Here is a 14,204-nt window from a genome sequence, read left to right as displayed (position 1 = left end):
GGCCCTTAATTCAGCTATTCAATTTCCAATTGTGTATTTGCCTGCAGTAATTTGATTTCTTGGTATCATTCAGATGGGAAGTGAACTAGATGTGACTGTCATTCCAGGCAATAGAAAAAGGAATGTCTCTGATTTAAGAGAAACTTTCCACAGCAAATGCATATAATTACACAGGAACAAAGAAGTAGGCATATGCTATTTAGCCCAATGAACATGTTCTCCAGTTGAGTGAGAACACGGGTGACTTTATTTCATAAACCAATCTCTCCCTTCTATCACCGAACTTCTATGGTTAATCTAAAATGTATTAATCTCAGACTTAAAATTAACAGTTGTCATTTGTGGAAGAGGGTTTAAATTTCTATCAGTCTCTGTGTGTAGAACCATTTCTTAATTTCTCTCCTGAAAGACCTGATTCCAATTTTTTTTTTAGATTAAACCCTTTGGTTCCAGGAGTGTAGAGTTCTTTGTGAGTAATACATTACTCCTTGAAAATATATAAAGCTAGTTTAGGGGGTCAAGCAGTATTTACAGTAGTTTAGCTAGCATTTGCTCTAGATTCCAGCATCTGCAGTCTTGTGCATCACTAGAATACTAGCCGGGTCAGTAATGCTCCTTGCTGCTCTTGGGAATAAGTTAAAATGGGCTGGTGAGACCACACCTGGCGTATTGTGCGCAATTTTGGTCTCCTAATTTGAGGAAGGAATTTCTTGCTAATGTGGGAGTGTAGCATAGATTCACCAGGTCAATTCCTGGGATGGCAGGACTGACATATGAGGAAAGAATGGATCGACTGGGCTTGTATTCACTCGAATTTAGAAGGATGAGAGGAGATCTTATAGAAACATATAAGATTATAGAAACATATAAGTCACAGTTTAAGAACAAGGGGTAGGCCATTCAGGACTGAGATGAGGAAAAACATTTTCACCCAGAGAGATTGTGAATCTGTGAAATACTCTGCCACAGAAGGCAGTGGAGGCCAATTCACTGGATGTTTACAAGCGAGAGTTACATTTAGCTCTTAGGGCTAAAGGAATCAAGGGATATGGGGAAAGAGCAGGAGGAACGGGGTACTGATTTTAGATGATCAGCCATGATCATATTGAATGGTAGTGCTGGCTTGAAGGGCAGAATGGCCTACTCCTGCACCGATTTTTCTATGTTTCTATGTTTCTAATATTTACCAAAGCTACCAAGAGGCATGTTGAGACTTTACTTTGAAGATACCTTGTGGAAACAAGCCCTTCAGCCAACTGAGTTTGTGCCTACCAGCGATCACCCCATACACTAGGACTATCCTACACAATAGGGGCAATTTACAATTCATTTTACTGACAATAGACAATAGGTGCAGGAGTAGGCCAGTCGGCCCTTCGAGCCAGCACCGCCATTCAATGTGATCATGGCTGATCATCCACAATCAGTACCCCGTTCCTGCCTTCTCCCCATATTCCCTGACTCAGCTATCTTTAAGAACTCTATCTAACTCTCTCTTAAAAGCATCCAGAGAACCAGCCTCCACTGCCTTCTGAGGCAGAGAATTCCACAGACTTACAACTCTCTGTTTTTCCTCATCTCCGTTCTAAATGGCTTACCCATTATTCTTAAACTGTGGCCCCCTAGTTCTGGACTCCCCCAACATCTAGAACATGTTTCCTGCCTCTAGCATGTCTGAACCCTTAATAATCTTATATGTTTCAATAACCTTCTTATCCTTCTAAATTCCAGGGTATACAAGCCCAGCTGCTCCATTCTATCAACATATGACAGTCCCGCCATCAAGCCAATGAACCTACAAACCTGTACATCTTTGGTGTGTGGGAGGAAGCCCAGAGAAAACTCACATAGTCACAGGTAGAATGTACAGACCCCATACAGTCAGCACCAGTAGTCATGATTGAACCCAGGTCTCTAACGCTGTAAGGCAGCAACTCTACCGCTTTGCCGCTGTGCTGCCCAACTTATTTCTGCATTTTCTCACTTCTCATGTGAATGTAGAAATCTCCTGGATCTTCAGCATTGGTTGCTCAATATTCTAGGGAAGACAATGGATTTTGTTCCCCCAAATATTGACTAGCATTAGTCATGTAAGGCTGCACAGCTGGTGGAGATGTTGACTCACAGTGCCAAGACTCCTCGGTACAATCCTGCCTCGGGTGCTGTCTGTGTGGAGTTTGTGTGTTCGTCATGTGCCAGTGTAGCTTTTTTCCAGGTGTCTCAGTTTCCTTTTAGGTCGCAATGAAGTGTGGGCAGATTAATTGATCACTGTAACTTGCCCCTGGTGTATGAACGGTGGAATCTGAGGGAGAATAGAAAACACATTTATTATTGTAGGATAAATGTAAAAATGTGAAGTTTGTCAGTGTAGACCATTGGCCTGAAGGGCCTGCTTCTGTGCTATACCCCTCTAAGAACATATCATTAAGATGTGAACATTTGAGGATTAGTAAATACTAGATCAAGTGCAGACCCATTGGGTCTGCTCTCCCAATGGTGTGGTCCCCTAATGTAATATTCCACCACTCACCCGTTCCCCCAATGCAACTGAAGTCGTTGCTGAACATAAGATTCCAGCACTCCCCAGCCTCCCTCAGCAGTGGACTTAAAAAAAAAATCCAATGGCACCTCCCCTGCCTGCTGCAGCAGTTCCAATTGCAATACCAATTGGCCTTCCCCCTCCTGTTGAAATATCCCATTGTGGTGAAATTCAGAGTGTTCCATTCTTGCAACTTTATATCGATGTGTGTTGGAAGTTGGGAGGAAGGATTTTAACAGTAAAAATCTTGTTAAAGTTGGCATTTTTAAAGCTTTAATCGCGAATAACTTCGGAAATATAGGTGGAAATGCGATGGGAATATCGCCACCATGGAAAAAATGTAAGTAGGATGTGTGAAAATGGGAAGGCTGTGGCCTAGCATTTGGAAGAAGATAGAAATTAACCAGATTGACACAGAGACACACACACAGAGACACATCGTGGGCACTAGCAAGACTTTTAGTTGTGTATAGATAGATTCTCATGTTTTCCTTCATTACCGTTCAGGTATTTTTTGCTCACAGTTCACCTTAGGAGAATAATATAGTCCATATAACAATTACCATATAATTAAAAAAAAAATTCTATGCAGACCTTATAGGTGACATGCCTGAAGCCTTTTTTTTGTTTTTCATGGAGAGTCGTAATGGGGTTGCCCTCACCGACTAACATGTCCCATGTACACTAGTCCCACCTGCCTGTGTTTGGCCCATATCCCTTTAAACCTATCCTATCCATGTACATGTCTAAATGTTTCTGAAGCATTGCGATGGTACTTGCTTCAACTACCTCCCCCGGCAGCTCGTTCCATTCACCCATCACCCTTTGTTTGAAAAAGTTAGCCCTCAGGTTCCAATTAAATCTTTCCCCCTCACCCTAAACCTATGTTCTATGTTTCCCTTTTTCACATTCAGCCTACAAATCAAATAGTCCACATCTGTTGAGTTAGCACCAGATGCACGCCACAGCTTGCTTGCTGGTCTGTGATGCTGAATCCACATTAAGGTCGAGGTGGCGTGTTCTATTCTTGCCCTGAGCAGATTCAGAGCGGAGCACACAGCTGCTACTTTATGACGTTACCAGCCAGGATGACATTACATCAACCACTTCTATTTGCCTTTCAAGAACAATGTCTTATCCAAGCCAACTTCAAATTGAATAAACTTAACCATTTCAAAATAAATAAAACTTGATTGTCATCACTGTAATCAAATAAAGCAGTTAAGATAAACAGCCACTTTCAATTTGATTCATTAAATTTAGTTGTTTATCTTACCTGCTCCATTTAATTTCGAATGATGTTGTTTATTGTGGAGCTGCCAATAGCTTTGGGGGCTTGAGATTTTAAAGAAATTGGAAGATCAATTGTTCAGTGCTCTTCTAAATGTGAAGTTGAGGTACATGGACCAGGAAGGCAACTGGTTGGACCCTTGCTTTTAATGTCAGCCACCTTTGCCCCTGCCACATCCTGCTAGCCTCCCCCTTAGCATTAGCTCCGTGGATGATTTCTCCATAGTTTTCCTTCTATTGTCAAACTCCATACTTCCCAAGGTCCAAGTCATTCATAGATCTATACTCTAACACCTTCCCTGCATTGTAAGATAGTTGCCTATGTCTCATCCTTACTGAACTTAAATGTTGATGCCATGTTCCCAGCTGCAACTCTCTCAATCACTCTGGTGCAGTCCAGGTCTGTATGACTCCAATTCAAAATTTGCACCTAACACTCCTACTAGCCATTTAGCCATTGTTCTGTCTCATTGCTTCATCAGCAGCTGTTCTTCACCTCTGGATTGAGTTTACGAACCCATTTCCCCAGTTTATGCATTGCTCTGGACTATAAAAGCTACAAAAAATCTGCCTTTTCACTCACTCTTAAGTTTTGATGCATCACGATTGCACCAAATTGTGTTTCTTGATGCAAACTGTGCCACAGATGAAAAAGTGATGGGTTAGTTGGTGGCAGTAGTTTACCATTGGCACTTAAGTGTTTCCAAAATCAAATACTGTTGATGCCTGGGTTAAAGAGAGAAGGAATTGCTTAAAACCACCAATAATGGAACATGTCAGGAAACCAACTTCACCCTACCAAATGATGACCAAATGTAACAAATGTCCATTAAGATTTAAATAAGGCATGTTTTGAATCATTTAAGACTTGTATATTCCTCTGTCCACTGGAGGAGTCGGCGAGGGGGGACCACAGTTAGGGGTGGTGGAGATGCTCCAGACATGCCGCCTGACCCGCTGAGTTACTCCAGCACTTAGTGCCTTTCTTTAGAAGGAACCCCTGGTACAATATAGAATGTCATAAAATATAAGATGTACGATTGAACAAGCCTTCAGCTTGCTAACAGAAGACCCTAGCTTTTTGAAACACATAAACGTAGAAAAGAGGTGCAGGAGTAGGCCATTCGGCACTTTGAGCCAGCACCGCCATTCAATAGACAATAGACAATAGGTGCAGGAGTAGGCCATTCGGCCCTTCGAGCCAGCTACGCCAGTAAATGTGATCATGGCTGATGATCCCCAATCAGTACCCCGTTCCTGCCTTCTCCCCATATCCCCTGACTCCGATATTTTTAAGAGCCCTATCCAGCTCTCTCTTGAAAGCATCCAGAGAACCTGCCTCCACCGCCCTCTGAGGCAGAGAGGCAATATGATCATGGCTGATCATCCAAAATCAGTAGCCCGTTCCGGCTTTTTCCCCATATCCCTCGATTCCCTTGGCCCTAAGTACTAAACCTAACTCTGTCGCGAAAACGTCCATTGAATTGGCCTCCACTGCCTTCTGTGGCAGAGAATTCCACAGATTCTCAACTCTCTGGGAGAAAAGGTTTTTCCTCATCTCAGTCCTGAATGGCCTACCCCTTATTCTTAAACTGTGACCCCTGGTTCTGGACTATGTGTTTCTAAACCAAAATTGCACATAATACTCCAGATGCATAATAAACACAGATGAATAAATCAGGAGTACAGTACAAATTCAGTTTGGATATCTAGAATAGTGAAAGTGTGAAGAGTTATGTTTAAGGTTGTCTGGTAGCTGGAGGTACAAAGTGCAGACCTTAGATTTTGTTCTCCAATGGGTTTGGCATTGAGAGAGACCTTTGGATGTTACAAATGTCTTCCACCATCAAGGCCTCCAAAGATGATCACGGAATGCATCCTGGATTTTATCAGGATTTCTCTGCCTGTAGTTCACTGTGTAGTTGAATGATAACTTTAAGTGGAATATCATGAACTTAGAGCATTCGTTCAGTTTCTCTGTAACTGAAAGACTGAAACTAAAAAACTTAATCATCAACAAACAAGAAGGTTATTTTGTTATTTTGTCATTGCTGTTTAATTGTTTAATATGGGTGCTTGTTCTACTTGCATTAGTTCAGTTATTTTTGATATTACATCAATTCATAAAACATAGAATAGTGAAAGTGTGAAGAATTATGTTTAAGGTTGGCTGGTAGCTGGAGGTGCAAAGTGCAGAACTTAGATTTTGTTCTCCAATGGGTACAACACAGGAACTGGCCCTTTGGCCCACAATGCCTGTGCTGAACATGATGCCAAGTCATTGATTTGAAAGAGCTTTGGGAAATTGTAAGGTGCAACTGGGTATATGTTCTAAATGACACACACAGTAAAACGCATGCATAGGTATGAACACATATCGTATATGCACTCACATGCATTTACACAGAAGTGCATACATATTTCATTGACATTGACAATAACATTTTAAATTGAATTGATTTCTTTAGATGGACAGATTTTTCTCATTCCATGCTGATTTCATACTGCTGCTGTTTGTCTATCAAATCACACACAAAATTGCAATGCCTTATAAGTAATGCCAGCAAAGCTACCTAATTCCATGAAAATGTTGTATTCTCAAAGTTGGCATCATAGCCTCAACTTCCTGTTGCTCAAATCAATTTAATTAAAGATGGATTATTTAATCTGTTTTCTTAATTTAAGCAAATCATGAGACCTTTCAAATTATATCAGTTAGCTCTGAAGATGTAAGGTTTAGAATTCACATAACTGAATCTATTTTAGTGACTGTGTTGAACTTGGAAAAAACTAGGAAATCCTGGCTCTGCATCGATAAGAAGGCTGACGGGCAAACATTTGTTTTGGCTTGCTATTACTTTCTTAGCTTGCAATCTATATTACTAAATCTCTGATCTTGACCGCTTTTGGCCCACTGTGCTGCGATTTCCGACAGAACGGCGCCACCTACAGCCGTCATTTTTGGCCACCTCGCTCAGAGCCCCCCTCCGCCTTAAGGGTGCGGAGGATTTTTCCCAATGATGACAAAGGCACTTCTTACTGCAAATGGTGGCTTGGGCGCTTTGGCTTGAAGTTGAAAGGCACTACTTACTGCAAATGGTGGCATGAAGTTGAAAGGCACTATTTATTGCAAATGGTGGCTTGGGTGCTTTGACTTGAAGTTGAAAGTCACTACTTACTGCAAATGGTGGCTTGGGTGCTTTGGTTTGAGGTTGAAAGGCACTACTTACTGCAAATGGTGGCTTGGGAGCTTTGGTTTAAAGTTGAAAGGTACTACTTACTGCAAATGGTGGCTTGGGAGCTTTGGCTTGAAGTTGAAAAAAAATCTCCATTCTCTCTGCTGCACCTGCTGTAGGGAGGGGGAGGGACTATAAAACCAGGAAGTCGTGTGCCTCAAAGTCTCTGCAAGGTGGATGAAGCCAAGGGTCACGTCTCTCTGAGCTCTGAATAACACTGAACAAATGTCTACACAACTGTGAGTACCCTTAATGTGGTTTGAAATTGAAAATATGGTTTGTTTGAAGTAAAACGGCACTGCCTGCAAATGGTTGTTTGGGTGCTTTGCTTGAAATTGAAAGGCACTACTTACTGCAAATGGTGGCTTGGGAGCTTAGGCTTGAAGTTGAAAGGCACTACTTACTGCAAATGGTGGATTGGGTGCTTTGCTTGAAATTGAAAGGCACTACTTACTGCAAATGGTGGCTTGGGTGCTTTGGCTTGAAGTTGAAAAGCACTATTTACTGCAAATGGTGGCGGGTGATTTGGCTTGAAGTTGAAAGGCACTTCTTACTGCAAACGGTGGCTTGGGTGCTTTGCTTGAAATTGAAAGGCACTACTTACTGCAAATGGTGGCTTGGGTGCTTTGGCTTGAAATTGAAATGCAGTACATACTGCAAATGGTGGCGGGTGATTTGGCTTGAAGTTGAAAGGCACTTCTTACTGCAAATGGTGGCTTGGGTGCTTTGGCTTGAAGTTGAAAGGCACTTCTTACTGCAAATGGTGGCTTGGGTGCTTTGGCTTGAAGCTGAAAGGCACTACTTACTGCAAATGGTATCATGAAGTTGAAAGGCACTACTTATTGCAAATGGTGGCTTGGGTGCTTTGGCTTGAAGTTGAAAGGCATTTCTTACTGCAAATGGTGGCTTGGGAGCTTTGGTTTAAAGTTGAAAGGCACTACTTACTGCAAATGGTGGCTTGGGAGCTTTGGCTTGAAGTTTAAAAAAATCACCATTCTCTCTGCTGCCCCTGCTGGAGGGAGGGGGAGGGACTATAAAAGTAGTGTGCCTCACTCAGTCTCTGCAAGATGGATGAAGCAAAGGGTCACATCTCTCTGAATAACACTGAACAAATGTCTACACAATTGTGAGTACCCTTAATGTGGTTTGAAAATGAAAATATGGTTTGTTTGAAGTAAAAAGGCACTGCCTGCAAATGGTTGTTTGCGTGCTTTGGCTTGAAGTTGAAAGGCGCTACTTACTTCAAATTGTGGCTTGGGAGCTGGTTTAAAGTTGAAATGCACTACCTACTGCAAATGGTGGCTTGGGAGCTTTGGCTTGAAGTTGAAAGGCACAACTTACTGCAAATGGTGGCTTGGGTGCTTTGGCTTGAAGTTGAAAGGCACTACTTACTGCAAATGGTGGCTTGGGTGCTTTGGCTTGATGTTGAAAGGCACTACTTACTGCAAATGGTGGCATGTGGTTGAAAGGTACTATTTGCTGCAAATGGTGGCTTGGGTGCTTTGGCTAGAAGTTGAAAGGCACTACTTACTGCAAATGGTGGCTTGGGTGCTTTGGCTTGAAGTTGAAAGGCACTACTTACTGCAAATGGTGGCTTGGGTGCTTTGGCTTGAAGTTAAAAGGCACTACTCAAATGCACTTCCTGTTTGCATTGTATATTGATTTTAGTTAAAACGCTACCACTTACGGCTGTGATTTTTGGCAATCTTACTCAGTTCCCCCTCTGCTGAGCAGGTGCAGAGAATTCTTCCAATCAATGAAAAATTAAAGTGTTATTAGTGTTTAAAACATGTTGAGAATCTCTCTCCTGTCAATCTTGACCTGAAAGCCACACTTTTCCGGTGGGAGGGGGAGGGGTTATAAAACCCAGAAGTGTGGGTGTGGCAGTCTCTGCATGATGGGGGAGGGAGAGGTCATGACTCTGTCTGAGCTGTGAATCAACTGAACACACTGAATGTCTACTGAACTGGGAGTTTGGTGTTTTGTGTGGTTTTATGATGGTTTCACCCTGCATGAAATGGTATGAAGCTGCATTTGAATTTGCTGGCCTGGGACCCTGCCTGAAGTGGAATGAAATTGCACTTGAATTTGGCAGCCTTGCACCCTGCTGAAAGTGGTATGAAACTGCACTTGAATTTGGTGGCCTTGGATCCAGCTTGAAGTGGTATGAAACTGCACTTGAATTTGGTGGCCTTGCACCCTGCTTGAAGTGATTGGAAACTGCACTTGAATTTGGTGGCCTTGCACTCTGCTCATAGTGGTAAGAAACTGCACTTGAATTTGGTGGCATTGCACTCTGCTCATAGTGGTAAGAAACTGCACTTGAATTTGGTGGCCTTGCACCCTGCTTGAAATGGTAGGAACATGGATTTGAATTTGGTGGCCTTGCACCCTGCTTGAAATGGAATTTCAAGGAATAGTCATGAGTCAACTGCCAGCCCATCAGCCGTGAGTGAGCTGCCAGCAGATCAAGCTTGAGGGACTGAGCTGCCACCCCAAGAACCCATACCAGCACTCCAGAAAGCCCCCCCACTGGCCACCAATATTGGAATTGGTGGAGAGGTGGAATATTGCGTAGGGGGACCAGCCCTCCCGTGTGAACATGGGACCCAATGGGTCCCACTTAGTCTAGTAAATTATTAAAGTCCTGGAGTAAAGAACTTATGACTTTGTGCACCTTTTCTTTTTTTTTAAGTTATTAAAGTAATGGATAATGCAAGTGAATGAAGCAAAAATCGGTAAGTTAATAGGAGGCCAGAGCAAAGAAAGTTAAAGCAACAGAGGTCAGATTGCAGATTGCAGATCCATTACCACGTTCACTTATCACATCATATGTTTCCTCACAACATTGACATAATTTTAATGGAGGTTGGGTGAAATGAGACCCAGAATCATAACAGTTAGACCTCATTATATTACAGCATGTGGCGCATATCTTCCAAACACTGGCAGCTTCACTACTTGATCCCACAACGACAATGGCTCGTAGATTAGTCATTATCGTTCAATTATATGGTGAATGACGCACAAAGAGACAAACAGCGGGAATTAGAGACATATCTGCTCAGACCAATTTACCCTCACAGCTTTGCTCAAGTAAGAAAACCTTCATTGCTGCCAGCTCGTGACTGGTATGAATATACCAAACTGAACTGGATACTGTTTCTGTATGTAAGGGAAACCTTATTAACGTGATGATTTTATCTAAAATCAACCCTACCTGGTCAAAAGTAAAGGTTAATATTTAGAATCATCAAAGTGGCAGCAGAATTGGAGAGGATGTATTCCCTCCATGAAATCTTCCTTCATCCAACCATCTATATAACTAAATATCTCATCATGACCACTTCTTGTCTGCGCTGTATATTGATTTTAGAAAAAATGCGACCGTATATCGCAATGATTTTGGTCCATCTTACTCACAGTCCTCCTCCGCTGAGGCAGCCCCGAGGATTTTTCCGATCGATGAAAAATAAAAAAGTTATGAGTGTTTAAAAGAAATTGAGATTAGCTGATTGGTCTTCTCGCTTGTCAATCTCCATGATGAAGGTAACACACCTTCGGGGGGGGGGGGGGTGGCAGGACTATAAAACCCCGGATGCCTGGACATGAGTCAGTCACTCTGGAAGATCGTGAGGGAGAGGCCACAACTGTGATTCTATGCTGTGAATCAACTGAACTGTGAGTCTGCAATGTACTTGCAATAACTGATTTGTTAGCCCTTAATGAAAATGAAATGAGTTGTTTGGCCTGCCCTGTGCTTGAAACTGCAATGGAAATGGAAATGAATTGAAAATGCAATGAGTTGTTTGGCCTGCTCTGTGCTTGAAACTGCAATGGAAATGGAAATGAAATGAAAATGCAATGAGCTGTTTGGCCTGCCCTGTGCTTGAAACCGAAATGGAAATGAAATGAAGATGCAATGAGCTGTTTGCCCTGCCCTGTGCTTGAAATGGCAATGGAAATGGAAATGAAATGAAAATGCAATGAGCTGTTTGGCCTGTCCTGTGCTTGAAACTGCAATGGAAATTGAAATGAAATGAAAATGCAATGAGCTGTTTGGCCTGCCCTGTGCTTGAAACTGCAATGCAAATGGGAATGAAATGAAAATGTAATGAGCTGTTTGGCCTGTCCTGTGCTTGAAACTGCAATGGAAATGGGAATGAAATGAAAATGCAATGAGTTGTTTGGCCTGCCCTGTGCTTGAAACTGCAATGGAAATGGAAATGCAATGGAAATGCAATGAGTTGTTTGGCCTGCCCTGTGCTTGAAACTGCAAAGGAAATGGGAATGAAACGAAAATGAAATGAGTTGTTTGGCCTACCCTGTGCTTGAAATTGTAATGGAAATGAAATGAAATGAGTTGTTTGGCCTGCCTGAAACCACTAATTTCAGCCCACAAGGCCTCTATTAGCCGAGAAACCTGTCCCTTTTGCCCAAAATGCCCATATTAGCCCAGGGGGAGCATTTTGGCCCAAAAGGCCCGTGCCAGGCCAGGAAAAGTCCAGAAAAAGTGCCTTTTCACTGAGATTTCACTGAGATTTTTTTTAAATAGTCCCTTCGGCCCATCAGGCCTGTACAAGCCCAGGAGGAGTCCTTTAGGCCAATAAGTAAGTATTCCCCCTACACACCCCAGTATTTTTCTCCCTCCCTTCATTGGCTCCCTGTGAGATCCAGGCCAGGATAAAAATTCATTGCTGTGATCTGCAGAAAAAGATGAAAAATGTCTAAAATTGATTCTCCACCCTCTCCCCTCTCTCTCTCTCTCACTGTGTCTCTCACCTGTTTTGGGCAGAATTTCTGGCAGTTTTTGAGCTGCCAGCTCACCAGCCCTGAGTGACTGAGTTGCCAGCCCACCAGGCCTGAGTGACTGAGCTGCCAAACCACCAGGCCTGAGTGACTGAGCTGCCAGCCCACCAGGCCTGAGTGACTGAGCTGCCAGCCCACCAGGCCTGAGTGGCTGAGCTGCCAGCCCACCAGGCCTGAGTGACTCTGCCAGCCCACCAGGCCTGAGTGAATGAGCTGCCAGTCCACCAGACCTGAGTGACTGAGCTGCCAGCCCAAGAATCTATTCGGCCAACAATGTCCATAGTAGCCCTCTGGAAACCAATCCCTTTGGCCCACAACACCCATACTAGCATTCCAGAAAGCCCCCCCCCCTCCCCCCGCCCACTGGCCACCAATATTGGAATTGGTGGAGAGGTGGAATATTTCTTTGGGGGACCAGCCCTCCCATGGTCCCACTTAGTCTAGTGTCTAGTTAAATTGGACACAGGGAACTGCAGATGGCTGTTTATTTTTAAAAAAAGGACAAACTTCCAGAGTAACTCAACGGTAGCATATCTGGAGGAGGTGGATAGGTGACATTTCGAGTGGGGACCCATCTTTGGATTGATTGTAGGAGGGGAAAGGTGGAAGAGAGGTGAGCCTTTGATATATCTTAGCAAGTGATAGGTGGAGACAGGTGAGGGGGGTTTGTTTAGCAAATGGGTGGACAAAGGCCAGTGATTAAAAGAAGACAAGACTGAGATGAGGAGAAAAGAGGTGTGAAATGTGAAGCAGGACAGATCTAAGCCGCTATCCTGCTCCCTCTTCCCCAACTCACCATCCTCGTCTACCTATATCCCCTCATCTGGCTACACATTTCATGTCTCTTCTCTCCTTATCTCAAGGCCTTTTGCCTTATTTTCATTTTTGGCTTTTGTCCACTGTCTGCCGAACAAAATCCCTTTACCTGTAAGGCCACAAGTGCTGGCCTAACTCAGCGGATCAGGCAGCATCTCTGGAGAACATGGATAGGTGACGTTTCGGGTCGGGATCTTTTTCAGATTCACTTTGTGCCCTTTTGTGTAAATCAGCATCTGTAATTCCTTGTTTCTACATTTTTTAAAATTTATTAGAAGTAGACATATTATAAAATGTAGTTACATATTATAGTAAAAAAAAAAAAACTTTTCATATACATCAGTCATACATTATTAAAATTTCCATTATCAATTACTTCTGATTCTAGTATTTTATTTTTTATAGAAAGCGAGAAAAAGAGAGGGTAGAAAGTTACAAATAAAAAAGAAAGCAAAAAAAAAACAAAAAACAACACAACAGAAAAACAAGGGAGGTGGAATGGGTTACCTGTAATACATCAATGGAGATAGGTTCGTAGGTTATAAAGTATAGAGTATAGTTTTTCATCTGTTCCTGAGTTCAAGTTTCAGCTGGGTCCTCGTGCTGTGCCAATCTATCCCTTCAGATAGTTAATGAATGGAGCCCAAATTTTATGGAAAAGATCTTGTTTGTCCATTAAGACAAGTCTAATTCTTTCTAAGTATAGGGTCTCCGACATTTCCGTAATCCACAGTTTAATTGTGGGGGTTGTAGGGCCTTTCCAAAATTTTAATATTAATTTTTTTCCGGTTATTATACTGTAATTGAGGAAGTTTCTTTGGTTTGTTGTGAGTGTTAAGCTTTGTTCTGATATTCCAAGTATTATTAATTTTGTGTCTGGGTCCAGTTTTGTATTAATAACTTCTGAAGTTATTTCAAAAATATCTGTCCAGAAATGTTTAAGTTTTATACAGTTTGCAAACGTATGTGTTAAATTAGCCTCTAAATGTAGACATTTATCACAAATAGGAGAGATTTGTGGGAAGATTCTATTTAGTTTTATTTTAGAGAAGTGTAGTCTATGTAAGACCTTGAATTGTATTAAAGTATGTCTGGCATTTAATGAACATGGATGTATTTGTTGTAAACTTTCGTCCCACATATCTTTCGTGATAGGATGACCTATTTCATTTTCCCATTTATATCTATATGGTTCGGTCGGTGGTACCTCGTTATTTAGTAGGGTGTTATAAATATAAGCTATTAGTTTTTCAGTATTAGGATGCTTGTTCAGACATTCATCAATAATTTCTGATTCCCTATTCCTGTAAACTTGTGTATTAGATTTAACATAATCTCTAATTTGTAGATATCTGAAGAAATTATTTGAGTGCAGTCCATAATTCAGTTGTAACTCTTGAAATGAAAGAAAAGTACCTTTCCCATAAAGATGTCCTATATTTTTGATTCCATGATTTTTCCATTGTGTGAAACCTTTGTCCATAAAGGATGATTTGAATAAAGGATTATTTACA

Source organism: Amblyraja radiata, chromosome 1 (genome assembly GCF_010909765.2).
Source record: "Amblyraja radiata isolate CabotCenter1 chromosome 1, sAmbRad1.1.pri, whole genome shotgun sequence".
Taxonomy (NCBI): Eukaryota; Metazoa; Chordata; class Chondrichthyes; order Rajiformes; family Rajidae; genus Amblyraja; species Amblyraja radiata.
Note: the sequence above shows the minus strand (reverse complement) of the source record.